Genomic DNA, 13,917 nt, shown 5'->3' on the forward strand with positions numbered 1-13,917 from the left:
GTTCCATGATATCATCTACAATCGCTTTCATTGGCCTTTGGTGACAACGGCACCTTCTGCTGAGAAGAGCCAATGAACTGGAAGATGTTTTTGTGACCAGACCTGAAAACTGCATGAGATCGGAGCATAATGCATGAAAAACAGGGGAGAAAAATCTTGAGGGCAGCTACTGCTCATGGAACTGCAAATCCAGGATATGAAATACAAGGACGAGTTCAATGTTTTGAATCATGTTTCGAGTGAGGGAATCTACATGAACAAACAATTGCTAGGCCTATAACAATAGGTAAGAGAAAATAATGAGTCTTGATCTGAATGCTTTAGTTGGACCTTTTTAACTAACTAAAAAAAAAAAAAAAAAGCTCTGGTATAAGGTGTCTTGATATTTATCATGATTTTTTGATTTACTTATTTACTTCAACATGAGTGCAGACAACAGATAAGATGATTGTAATATTGAAAGGCTGTTTTTGTTCTCTTCACTGTCTTTAAATATAGTCACATAGTCTGTGCATTAAAAGCAAATGCTTCTTTGTAACTGGCTTCAGCAGTTTCACTAAGCAAATCATAGTGTGTTAATGAAAAAAATATATTTGATTTCTCTTTTATTCTTCTGTGGTTGCAAAAATGTTGGCTTAAGTAAGTAAGTCAACTGTCAGTTAAGACTGGTAATATTTCAGAGCTCACCAGATAGGCAAGGAATTTAAGATTTGCTTAACTTGAAGTCACAGGGATTTAGGCATCTGGTAATATTGCTAACTCATGTTGTTTAGAAGATGTCTTCCTTTAATAACAAATATGGTCTTGATTTTCAAGCTCAGTCTTTATCTTTGGGACCAGTTTTGCTCATAATTTTATAAGAAAATAATTATGAGTGAAAATGAAGAATGAATGATGGGTGCAAAACTAGAAGGACAGTTCATTTCACGTGTCAAACTGGAGTGTTGCTTGAAAGTATGAATTTTCAGATGATGAAAACTCTTCCACCATTCTTGGGTAAAATTAATTCCATGTTTTTAAGATCCTGCTTCTCTAGACACATACAAGGCCACTAAAAATATCCTTGTTTAATTTAGCCTCTTTTCAGTGTCAAAACTTATTTAGGCTTTGACATTGAAAAGAGACTAAAATTTAACAACAAAAAGTTCACTCTTACTTCAGCTAGTCTTTTGGAGGTGTTCCAAAACACTGGTCTGTATACAATAGATGGACACTAATTATGCCCCAACTCTTTGTCTCTGTCATTTTCCCCATAGGTTCATTCACCCTTTACATTTCATCCAGAGGGCTGGCTGGAAGGTTGCATGCCCATGTGATCCTTTCCACTTTTTCCTCTGCAAATGTAAAGCACTCATTGTAATTCAGATGGTCAAGACATTCTCTAACAAGCAAAATCCAAGATGAGGAAAAACCTTGGATACCTCATTGTTGCCAGTGCAAGCACACAGAATTCCCTATATCCATGTAAGCTAAGTTTTCTGAAATAACTAAGAGGAATCAGAAGGCTCACCTAGTGTCAATGTGATCTACCCTAATTGCCTTCATCTCCCCTTATTATGTTTGAATCCTGTTCACAGTTATCTTCCATGCAGTCTGGCATAGAGGACAGATTGCTTCTCTTAAAACTGTACTGCATGTTTCCAGCTGAGAGGGGAAATCTCAGATGAAACCTACAAGAGCCAAAGGACAAAGACTATGTACCTTCCTCCAGTGACAGGTGAAAACAGTATAAAAGGAACATTTGTCCTTCCCCAAAGCAGTCTATTTACTGTTCGGCTCCCTCCTTTGCTAAAGGAGAAAAAAAGTTCAAGAAAGGACAAACCAGAGAATTAAAAACAGGCTCCTGTTTTAAGTCTCCATCTGATGGCTGTGAATACCACTGCTAAAAATGCCATCTGGCGATTAGAAATACACCTGACAGTTACAACGGGGTGGTGTGGCACCAGCTTGACATAGCACAGTACTTGTCGTGGAAGAGTACGTTGTTTAATTAAGGACTAAATTAGATTGGTCTCTTTTTCCACTGATCTATAGAGAACTGAATTAGAACAAATAATGCCAGATGAACTGTTGTACTGTATTATAATAAGCTTTTGATAAAATATTTTAAGCTGGAAATTAGGAGCACATTCAATCAGAAAAGAGAAGTTTTGAAAGAGAATTTCCATGTGGCTTAAGGGAAAGGGAGGACCTGAGTAATTTTACATGGAGCTTGACTGAATTATGTATATAAATAGATAAAATGATTCCTTGTGTTGGCATGGGTCTATTCAACAACCCATAGAACAATTCCTGTAACTAGGATCCTCTCATTACAGCTGAAACATCTATATTCAGTAGGTTTTGATTTCATCTTTAGTTGAACACTTATTAGCACAGGGATGACGGATTAGTCTGGGTCAAAGTTTCTTGTGACTGTTCTTTTAATTTATATAACAGATCTGCTGGGATGTGTGTGTGTGTTGCAAGGGAAATATAAATACATCTATTTATTATGAATTATCTTAGTAGCATCATTCTCTGAAATCACTGTATATCAAAACACTGTCTCAGACATTATTTTATTGCAGCCTACTTGTGCAGAATTAAAATCCTGGTCTAAAGAGCACCAGTCACGTACTACGATAAGAAAAATTGCAGAAAATACCAGCTAAACAACACCTTCCTTCTCAGCTTTAAAATTTAAATTCCTGTAAATCTTTCTAGACAGTGAGAAGGACATTTGGATCGGTTTGATCAAATGGTCAATGGGTTTCTGGAAAGCTAACTTCCTCGCCATGCACAGAGAGGCATTATGGGTAAATCCATGTTTGTTTAGGTGATAGTTGATAAAATACATTGTCAAGTTGCAGTAGTTCAAGCCCTAGCAGTCTGACATTTAGCTGCTGGTGCCTTTGTCTCACAAGATTTTTATCACATGGGAAGTTTAGTACTGAGTCATTTCAAGTGAATTAAACCAGAAAGAAAGGGTAACCATAATTTAACTGAAACATTTCCTGTGTTCATTTCTTGCCTTCAGAATGCCATTTTTTGCATGCTATCTATCTGCCCTATTTGCTGCTGATAATTTGTTATGAAAAATAGATGTACTTAACCTGCAAGGTTTAACAAGTAAAGCCCAAGGAAAAATATATCACATGCTCTGGATTTAAAAAATACAGTAAAATAAAATCACAAAAAAAAAAAGAAAAAAAAAGGAAAAAAAAAGAGAAAAAAGAAAGAAACAGAAAATCTTCTCTAGCAGAAGGCAGCCCTGTGATACCTGATAATTTCCCCATTCTAAAGGGGTCATAAATCACTTCAAAAAAAGACAAAATTCAAAGAGTAATTGTGGCAAAAATGCGCAGTTAGAAGGCCTAATACTACAGGTCCTAATACACAGTACATTTATAGTTCACGCAGCTTATAAAGATATTTATATGATTTATTTACTACATCTCTACAGTTGTTCTTTCATGTACATACATAATAGAGGCTAGACAATGAGACAAATGTTCATGAAGTTTTTATTTTAAATGAAGGAAAGATGTGTCTTAGAAGGACTAATCAACTTTCCTGTCCCCCAATCTTCTTCTTCCCTTTTTTTTTTTTTTTAAATAAAAAAAAAGCATTACTTCCAGTAGAGCAGTCCGTATTTCACAAACTGTATCTGTAAAGACTTTTTATGTCTTCAATACTTGTTTACGGAAAACAGAATTTCATCTACCATATCCTGAACTGTAAATCACAGTAGATGAGCATTTATCTGCAACAGCTTATCTTAATCCTGCTATCTATATTAGCCCCTGTCAGATATCCCAATGTTAAGGAGGCCTAATTGGTATATAAAACCTCTTCTCAGCTTTTAGTGATACTGATTAATCATGATTTTATCACAATTATTTTGTGAATACAGATGCAAGGAATAATAGCAAAGAAAAGACTTCAAGCTTAATTTTGTTGAGATGAAAACCCTTATCAAAAAGGTGAGGCAGACTGCTGACATAGCTTTCCTTTTCAGTCGCCTCAGATATAATCTGCTTGTACCAATGAATCAAAATCCATAGTCTTTCCTGCTAAAATTCTTTTATACTGCATGAATATGGGATAGGACGAAGCTTTAAAATCACTGTTCCTTCTCTGCCACGAAATGAGGAGCAGATCAACCTGTGCTTTTCACTCCTGTATTGCTTCAGCATGAGGCCAAATCTCCAGTTAGGGGGAAAAAGAGATCTTCAACTAAAGATAAGGGACAAGAAAACATGGCCAATGCTTATCTTTCTGCTAAGATGTATCCCAAGTATTCTGCGGTGCAGTTTTCATTTACATTCCCTTAGGCAAATTGCTCTCCGGGGAAGTGGTAAATAATCCCTGGAGAGATATCAGTGGAGGGAGAATCACTAGCCCACTTAAAGATATCCATGAATTTCTATGATAGTCTGTTGAGTACTGAAGGCTGGAAAGGCCTTCAGGCCTTCGTTGTGCTGTCTGGCAGGTACGATTAGATTCTCAGACAATGAAAGACCAATTATCTTCATACTGACACTGGGTCAGCACAGTCTCTCCGAATTAGAAGGCAATCTTCATTAATATAGAAGCCTGCCTGGAGTGATATTTTAGCACTTCAGAAGCAAAGACCTATTAACTCTCAATTATTATTTAACATCTGGATATCTGGCTCAAGAATCTGGAACTGATCTGTACTGCAAGATTTATTTCTTTGAGTAGGTGAAGTCTTTCAGTCTTAACTCAGAAATGCAGTATTTCTTATTTATAAGGGAGCTTATAGAAAGCAGAATTAGTAGCCTGACACACATGGCCTAAACAAGATACATACCTTGGGAGAAGAGCCTTATGCATGGAGTTGATGTGAACCCAACTTCTTGCCTTACAAGGCAGCAGATCAGCCAATTGAAACTCCAATTACTTACCATTTTAACTTTCTCTCCAGGCACATAATCAGATTTGTAATCTTGATAGCTTCTTGAAAAGCACTATGAAAATATACAGGGCTGTATCTCAACAGTAGTGTTTATACTCTGATTTGTCAGAACCTCTCTATCCAGATGCTATTGGGATAGAAATATCCAGAGAGTGAAATTGATGCTACATTTTGTTGACTACTTTTTTTATTTTGTCTCCAAGTTATTTTGAGGAGATATGTGCCTTTAATTTTTTTCCCGTAACGCATCAATCCTTTTGTATATATATGCACCACAGATTTACAAGATGATGTGCATGCAAGAACATAAAAGAGGTTCTTATAGCACCTCTGAACTTAAACCATTTCAAGTCTGAATCTACGCACACTCTCACATTTTTCCCCATCTATGAATTCTCTTATTCCTTATTTTTCTATACACCTCCTATGATTTTCCTCTGTAGGTGTTTGACATTCTGGCTGATCTCTCTATCCTTTCTTTCCCTCTGGCTATTTCCTGTCTGCTCCTTTTAACAATCTCTTTTCTGAGTGTAACATGAGCGCATTTGTGTTTGACTTAAAGTCAAACTTTGTTTATACCTGGAAGTGAAACGAAATAAGTTCTCTCAGTGCTATGTTATCCTTGTTCTCATCACTGTAATTACTTGTATCTCTGGTGTGTGTGGACAAGCCTTAGATTTGACCTAAAGATTTTTGTGCATGGACTGTCTTAACATAAGTAGTCTTTGGCTGGTCCAGTGAAACCCTGCAATCTGGTTCAGGCTCCATGGTGAACATCTTGAGAAAGAGCAGGCAGGATGTACCTTAGAGAATAGGTTTCAGAACCACCACTTAAAAATCGAATCCTTCTCTCAATCTAGTGTTTTTTTACACAATTTCTTACTTTCCTAAAGAAATGCCTGAGTCCATGTGCAAATGGTAACTGAATTCCCAACTTTCCAGGCTTTCCAGCTAAGATTCATCTAGGGACTGGAGCATAAAGCTGGTGACAGCACTACCACACATGGAAAAAGGAATTCTGTAGGAGAGCTCTTTAAAAGTTTGGCAAAATAACGAAATATTGCAGACAATGCATTCCCTTGGGGCCAGCACAAGCTTCCTGTCAAGCAGCAAGTGTAATTCCTGGGGGAATCAGAATAAGGGAGGAAGTCATCCCTCTCAGATTGCTAGTACTCCTATGTTAGTATCATTACCATTCTTTCTTGTGCTTTAACAGAGACATCGGTTTTGACACAAACCAAATTTAAGTTGTTCATTATGTGTTTAAGTTCCAGAAGCATAAGAATATGAGGGATGGATTAATCTTTGGTTAGTAAACTGGTATTAGCATTCTCTAATATTTGCCTAGATATATTCCTTCACAGGTAATTTATCCCTGTTTAGTCATATTCTATTATTCATTATTCCCTCTCAAAGATATATGAGTGCATGGTTAGCTCAGTTCTTTCCGATGTTAACTACTTTAAGTTTAGATGATACTTAGTCCCTTTCTTTTGAGTATTTTTTTTTCCCTCCACTTCACCTAGATTCCTTCTATACTCACTTCTCCGAAAGAACATAACTGAAATCAACAATAGCATTAAGGTGACTTTCTTCTCATTATGTTGATAACCCTCAGACGATCACCTTAAAAACCTATCCCGGTCATTAAGTTATATTTTGGACTCACTTTTATAAAGTTTTAATTGAAGGTGATGAAACCATTTATTCCACACATGGTGCCGCCATAGCAAAGGCGTAAAAACATCCAGCAACCTCGGGAACCGTACACAGCTAGAATACTTTTGATATTGAGGTCTGTTCCCCCGATGTGGAAAACATTATCAAACTTTGCCATGATTGTGCTCCAAATTTCTTGCAGTTCTCTCTTGACAAAACCAGATCAGAGCTTATGTTGAATTATAACTGCAGGAGATGGTAACTATGGGTAATTAAAAATCATAGAATCATAGAATCATAGAATGCTTAAGGTTGGAAGGGGCCTCTAGAGGTCATCTAGTCCAACCCCCTGCACACGTAGGGTCACCTAGAGCACGTGGCACAGGGCTGCATCCAAGCGGGTTTGGAAGATCTCCAGAGAAGGAGACTCCACAACCTCTCTGGGCAGCCTGTTCCAGTGCTCTGTCACCCTCACTGTTAAGAAATTTTTCCTTAGGTTCCTGTGGAACTTTTGGTGTTTCAGTTTGCGGCCATTACCTCTAGTTGTGTCGGTGGCCACCAGTGAAAAGAGACCAACGCCATCTTCATAACTGCCTCCGTTGAGGTACTTATAGACACCGATCAGGTCCCCTCTCAGCCTTCTCTTCTCCAGGCTGAACAGGCCCAGCTCCCTCAGTCTCTCCTCATAGGGCAGATGTTCCAGGCCCCTGATCATCCTTGTAGCCCTGCGCTGGACTCTCTCCAGCAGCTCCACATCCATCTTGTACTGTGGGGCCCAGAACTGGACATAATACTCCAGATACAGAGCTAGCCATCACTCAATATTGTCATTTAGGAACTCACTTGACCTCTAAGCACAGGTGTTGGTACCTAACTTGCACCTAACTTGCCCTGAAACTCCAAGTGGAACCCAGACTCCAATTAAAAAAAGTGCAACTGGAGCATGAATAGACATTTCTGCCATTAATCAAGGTAGCTTGGATATCAGCATAATAAAAAAGGGACTTGAGCACAAACCTAGTACATATCTGAGCTCAGTGTATCAGTGCTGCTAATTCCCCTCTATTTTCAATATTCAAGTAGAAGTATGGCAGAGAGGTCCAAGAGTGGTCTAGCATGGTGTTTTGTTTTTTTTTTTTTCCTAGTCTTGTCTTGTAGGTACAGCTGATAGTTCATTCAAGAAGGCTCAGTCCACCATTGTTTACATGAGCAGGAGACAGGAAAACTATTATTGATACAAAGCCTTTTCCCAGACCAGGGGGCAGAGAGCAGCACCCTCAGACCTAAAACAAGATTGACAACGTAATACAAAAAGCTGCTGACAGCAAGAGGAAAAACGTGTTTCCCTGATTGGGAGATCCTACTGTGGACATAGCAGCAAAACAGATGGGTTCTTCCCTGGCCTTGGCTGCTCCAAATTTATCACTGGATGTGTTTAATTAAAAACACATCAGATTAAGTTGTTTTCCTATATAGGAAAATATAAGAGTCCATCAGGTACAGTCCCTGTTGGAAAAAAGGCAACAAGGATGAGATTCATCATTTTGGCAATAGAAATAAGCTATAAAAATAAAGTTCACCTTGCTGGTGGGAATTGGATAGGATTGAAAAAAGCAAGGACATTGGCCTGTGATCTTTTATTTCTTTGGTCTGTAGGAAGACAATAACTTACAATACATGTTAGCAGCATGACTGGGACAAATTCTTGTCTTGCCATCCCTTTGTTTCCCTCTTCCGCTTATAATCTATGTTCTGCTCATATCAACTACATTTCCAACTCCTTTTGCCCTTCTTGGGACTTGACTGAAATAGCAAATAATTAAAAGTTTCATTATGACAGTGTTTTTTTTTCCTAAAATGGTAAGAAAAAATAACACTATATGAAGAAAGAAAAAAATCAAAAATAATAACACCAATTTATAATGCAAGCTCTACAATCAAATCATCAAGGACACTAATTGCTCTTGAGATATTAAAACAGTGTTTTCCTTAGAAACAATGAATTATTCCTTTAAGGTGAGACTAGGTGACTTTTAAAAAATTACTGTTAAAATTCAAACCAGAAATACCTGTGAGAAGAGCAAATCTTTAAGGCTTGCAATCAATGAATTTTACCTGCTAATACTTAAAAGTAGAATTTACCATGTGTATTTTTAACATCCCTTAAAATACTTTTTAAAAAGTATCTGTCTTACTCCTAATGATTAAAGGCTACACACACACACTTATGTATGCACACACATATACACACAATATTTACATATTATATATGCATATATATGCAAATATATATGAAATGTTGTACACATAGAAATGCATGTAGCTTTGATTGAGTTTGTAGAGGTTGTTATTTAAAAAAAAAAAATCTTAAATATGCCAGTCCAAATCATGGATGTTTTGTACTACACATTGTACTTATCCAGGAAAAGATAACAGTTTCAATGAAGAGATTACAGTCAAAACCATGAAGGTGGGATAAAATGATACCAGATCATTTGCTGCCAAGACTGACTAAGCAAACAAATGATCAGGGCCTAAACCATAGCTGACGGGCAGTAATTTTTATGCTAAAGTAATTGAGTAGAAGCTATAAATTGCATGCAAAAGAAATGGTAGAACTGTATGGAATGGAAAGAGGAATCTGTTACTGCAATTTTCTATTAGATCATTTTGAGTGCCAGGAAATCTTTTTTTTTTTTTTTTTTTTTTTTTTCCAGATACCATTTCTACTCTAATTACAGCTTCTTCTCCTAATGAAATGTTAATGTCAATAATACAGGGATGATGAGCCTACATAATGTTCTAATGAAATCTTCAATAAGCTGTATACGTACACTGATAAATATGTCTTGTTTTTTTATGATATCTGAAGAGGTTTCTAAATTATCAAAGAAGCTCACTGAATACATTAACATGAGACCACTGAGATTATTAATATTAAACATTAAATCTCTGTGAAGATGACATTAAGGATCTGATATGAACTGACAAAAGCAAGTGAATTTCAAGCTAAACTTACTACCTTGTCCTTAATTCACTTCGAGGTGTCTACCAGAAGTGTTGGAATTGATGTAAACTGGCATGGAACTTTAGTATGTCCATCAGTGTATTGGCAGGACGAAGTGTCTTTGGGCTGCTATTTTACTCACGTGGAGGAGTACTTAGTTCTCACAGCTTTAAGTCAGACCTTTAAATGTTATGAAGTTTCAAATATTTTCTTAAAGGTCAAGCCAAGCAATTAAAAGTACTTTGCTGAAAAGGTTTTTTTTTTATTATTATTATTAAACTTTTTTGTCTTCAATGTAATTGTAATCACCAACCTTTTAATTTTTCATCCAATTTCCAAGGTTTGGCCATCTTCACATTTTTATCTTCTATCTTTAATTAGAAACATAGTCCTTCTCTTCCTCTTTCCTCCAGAACTTTCTTAGACTGTGGTACTATTTTAACTTATTCAGCTAAACATCTCAACATTTATCAGTAGCAGTCTTCCCATTTTGCAATTTGCTTTGGAGAACATGAAGAAATGGTCTGATGCTAATGACAACAAAACACAGGACTATGCTTAAAACTCCATCACATACAGAATGATTAGGGTTCTTAAATTATCTTGATATATATTTTCTTCAGGGTAGAGCTAACTTAAGAGGTCTCCTATTCCCAACCTCTTGTTTCTGTTTGAATCCACAGTTTTCTGACCCATCAGTGGTGAGGCATGTCTAACTTTATCTGATGAACTATGAATCTCAAATGAACTCAGAAAACAAGCAAAAAAACATAAACACTTCCCAAATAAATTCTGCTTTTCCATAGAGGAGATTTCAATGATGCAGTGCATGTGGTGCTCCCATAGCATTTCCCTTAGCTCCAATCAGGAAGATGGGGATAGATTTGAAGGATGGAATCAGGCAGAGTGAGTCAAAGGGAGGAGAACCTTCTTAGCTGGCAATGACTGTAATGAAATGGGGTGGGGAATGCCCCCCATTGGTTTCTTTGCATTAACTTATTATCCATGTTGATCTTTTCTAGGACATACTTAAGGATGAGTATCTCTGTCATGAACAAACATCTGCTGTGCTCCCGAGAAATCCTATGCACTCATAGCAGGACCACAGTTTGTTTCTATTTTCCCCCAAAACTCTTCCCGAGGATGCTTCCAAACATCAGCTTTGACGCAAGAGCAAATCATTTCATCTCATGGAGCGGTGCTTCTGAGAAATTGCAGGCATCTGAGAGCAGAACCTCTCCATATCAACTGCCAACATGATAGTTGCCTAATCTGAGGCAAACTGAGATATTTACATGATAAATACTGAAGCAAATGGGATTTTATGTGTAACCACTGACAGTTCCTCTGCTATAGTGGTCCTGCCAAGCCCTACCATATTGGAATCATAACAGTGATCAGCTGCAGTCTTTGTTTTAGATTCTCTCCCTCCTCTTTGCTTCATGGGCCACACAAAAGCCATTTCAAAGTCCAACTGACAGCAGTAATTAGACCCTCCCTCACAAAAATACACTGACAGGTACCTCAGGGTGTTCCACATCATTCCTCTCAGATTTATGCACTCTCTGTCCTGAAAAGGCCTCTGTCCAACTTTCTGTCAACCTACCCAGAGGGCAGTGCATCTATGAAGCTTTAGTCAAACAAGTTGGGAGCTAAGAGAAATTTCTCGTATATCTTATATCAGGTAAAATGCAGCTACAAGCAGGAGAAAAGAAAGAAAGAAAGAAAGAAAGGAAGAAAGGAAGAAAGGAAGGAAGGAAGGAAGGAAGGAAGGAAGGAAGGAAGGAAGGAAGGAAGGAAGGAAGGAAGGAAGGAAGGAAGGAAGGAAGGAAGGAAGGAAGGAAGGAAGGAAGGAAGAAAGAAAGAAAGAAAGAAAGAAAGAAAGAAAGAAAGAAAGAAAGAAAGAAAGAAAGAAAGAAAGAAAGAAAGAAAGAAAGAAAGAAAGAAAGAAAGAAAGAAAGAAAGAAGAAGGAAAGAAGGAAAGAAGGAAAGGAAGGAAGGAAGGAAGGAAGGAAGGAAGGAAGGAAGGAAGGAAGGAAGGAAGGAAGAAAGAAAGAAAGAAAGAAAGAAAGAAAGAAAGAAAGAAAGAAAGAAAGAAAGAAAGAAAGAGAAAGAAAGAAAGCTGCAGAACTTTATCACTTTATTTCAGAAGACTTCAGAACTTTCGTGTGAAGATGCAGCAGATCTTTTCCTAAGCTGAAATAGATTTACCCCAGCTCTTTCTTCATCTTTTTTTTTTTGGCTTCCTGATCAGCTAAATACTATCTTTTGATACATTAATGTCTTACTTGCTGCCTGTATGTCTAAGATAGTTCAGGATTTCACTATATGAGGAGCTCAGGTAAAGAGTTTGAGGATTTTCTGAGAAGTCATTTTCAGTGAAAATCTCATCCAAAAGAGAAACATGTTAAACACGATTAATCTTGCATATTTCTGAATGTCCGTCCATTGGATTTAACTGCTGCTCTCAGTAGAAATCACGAGTGATGCGCTTCCATCTTTCATGAGGTGAGGTGCATAGGTAGTGATAATGCCATTTATTAGACTAGATAACAAAACTTAGAAAAATGGATACAGCAAGCTTATTTTTCCACATAAAGTTTGCTTCACTTATGTCTTTGAGGTCAACCATGATTCCAACAAATTAATTAATTTTAGCATAATGTATAGTGAAAGTAACAGATTGTCACTCTGCTGTTAGCAGTGCATTTGGAGCAAATTTAAACCTTGCAAAACTATATTACTTTGTGAGGAAGAAAATATCAATTCTTGTTCACAAACTCTCTAGCCCCATGGAGATCAAGTAAATCTCTAACAATCATTTCACCATAACATCTCACTTCCAGTGCTGCTGCTGCAAAGTACACCTCTGTCATCTCGAAGGGTTAGAGAGAATCAAAGGATATCTTCATAGAGAAGATTTGATTGTTTCCCAAGAAGCTGTCCAGCTCTCTAATCCACAGTGGCTCTCAAAGCATTCCTCACGTTTCAATGAATGAGTTGGTGTCTGATGGCAAAATACTTGTACATTCAATGAAGGGGCAGAGAAGGAGATTGTTTTACTCCAGATATGAAACTATAAATAGCTTAGGATCTTCCAGTCCTGTCTGATCTCAGGATTAATTTCCCCTTAATTTTGATCATGTAGCAGTTAGGGCTTTAATTTTATATATATTTCTAGCATGAATCAATGAAGAGTTAAAAACAGAACATCTAAAGAGTGAATTATCAGTCTTTGGGCTGGATGACATCCCTTGGAATTAAGTATCTCTGTCCTTTGACTATAGATGGATGGTCAGTTTAGATTAGATATCTACTTTTAGATATCTGAAGTTAGGGAAGGTTGACTCTAGCCTAACCCAAGAAATTCTAAAAGGGATTTTCGTTAACTCTGAAGATATTATCTTCATATATAGGACTGTTGGCAATGCCTTCCAAACTCATCAATACTATCATTTAACAATTCTAATGCAAGAAGTGTCTAGACTCCAGGGTGGCTGAAGCAAATACATGGAAGATGTTGCACTTCTCTGTGTACTGACTGGATGTTGCAGTCAGATGGTGGTGGGGGGGGGGGGTGTAAATTTGGTAAGAGATGAATCCCCTTGCGTTCCAGCCAATCCTCAAAGGTTAGAGGGACTAGGGGAGGCTGGACTCATCTCTTCATAGGGATACCAAATACTGTGGCAACTATAAGCCCGACTCTGGCAGTACTGGATTCATGAACAGTCAGTCGACCATAGGTCCAATCACCTTCCAAACTGAGAATTGAGTTCACAAACAGTATGACCAGCTATAGGCCCGACTCTGGCAGTATTAGGTTCACGAAAAGTCTGTCATCTCTTTCGTCTGATCGCCTTCCAAACAAGTAGTCAAGTTCACAAACAGCATGACTTATTCAAATGTAACATTTAAAAAACATGTTTTGATGTCAGTACAGGAAATTCACTACTACAGTGTGGGGTTCTTACCTAGTGCCTAGTGTACAAATGCACAATCATCACTCACCCAGAAGACAGGAGAGGGCTCTCAGTCTTGAGTCTCCTCAGGCAGTGTCCTGACCCAAGGGGAGAAAACAGGTTCAGCCTGTCAACTGATCCAGAAGTTACGATGGAGTCTTCCTTCTTCCTTGGTTCCTCTTCCTCCTTTCTCCGTTCTTTCTTCCTTTGTTCTTACCACCCCATTCTTCCTACTATATCCCTCCTTAGTTCACCTTTTATATATTTTCTTTTCCGTTTAGGTGGAGCTTGAGTGATTCTGGTCATACTTTCGTTATTCATTGATTTAAAAAGTATCCCAAGTTAATCAAAAATCTAGAGAGTATGCTCAG

Source organism: Tinamus guttatus, unplaced genomic scaffold (genome assembly GCF_059628265.1).
Source record: "Tinamus guttatus ecotype Peru unplaced genomic scaffold, ASM5962826v1 Tinamus_guttatus_pri_ptg000038l, whole genome shotgun sequence".
Classification (NCBI taxonomy): Eukaryota; Metazoa; Chordata; class Aves; order Tinamiformes; family Tinamidae; genus Tinamus; species Tinamus guttatus.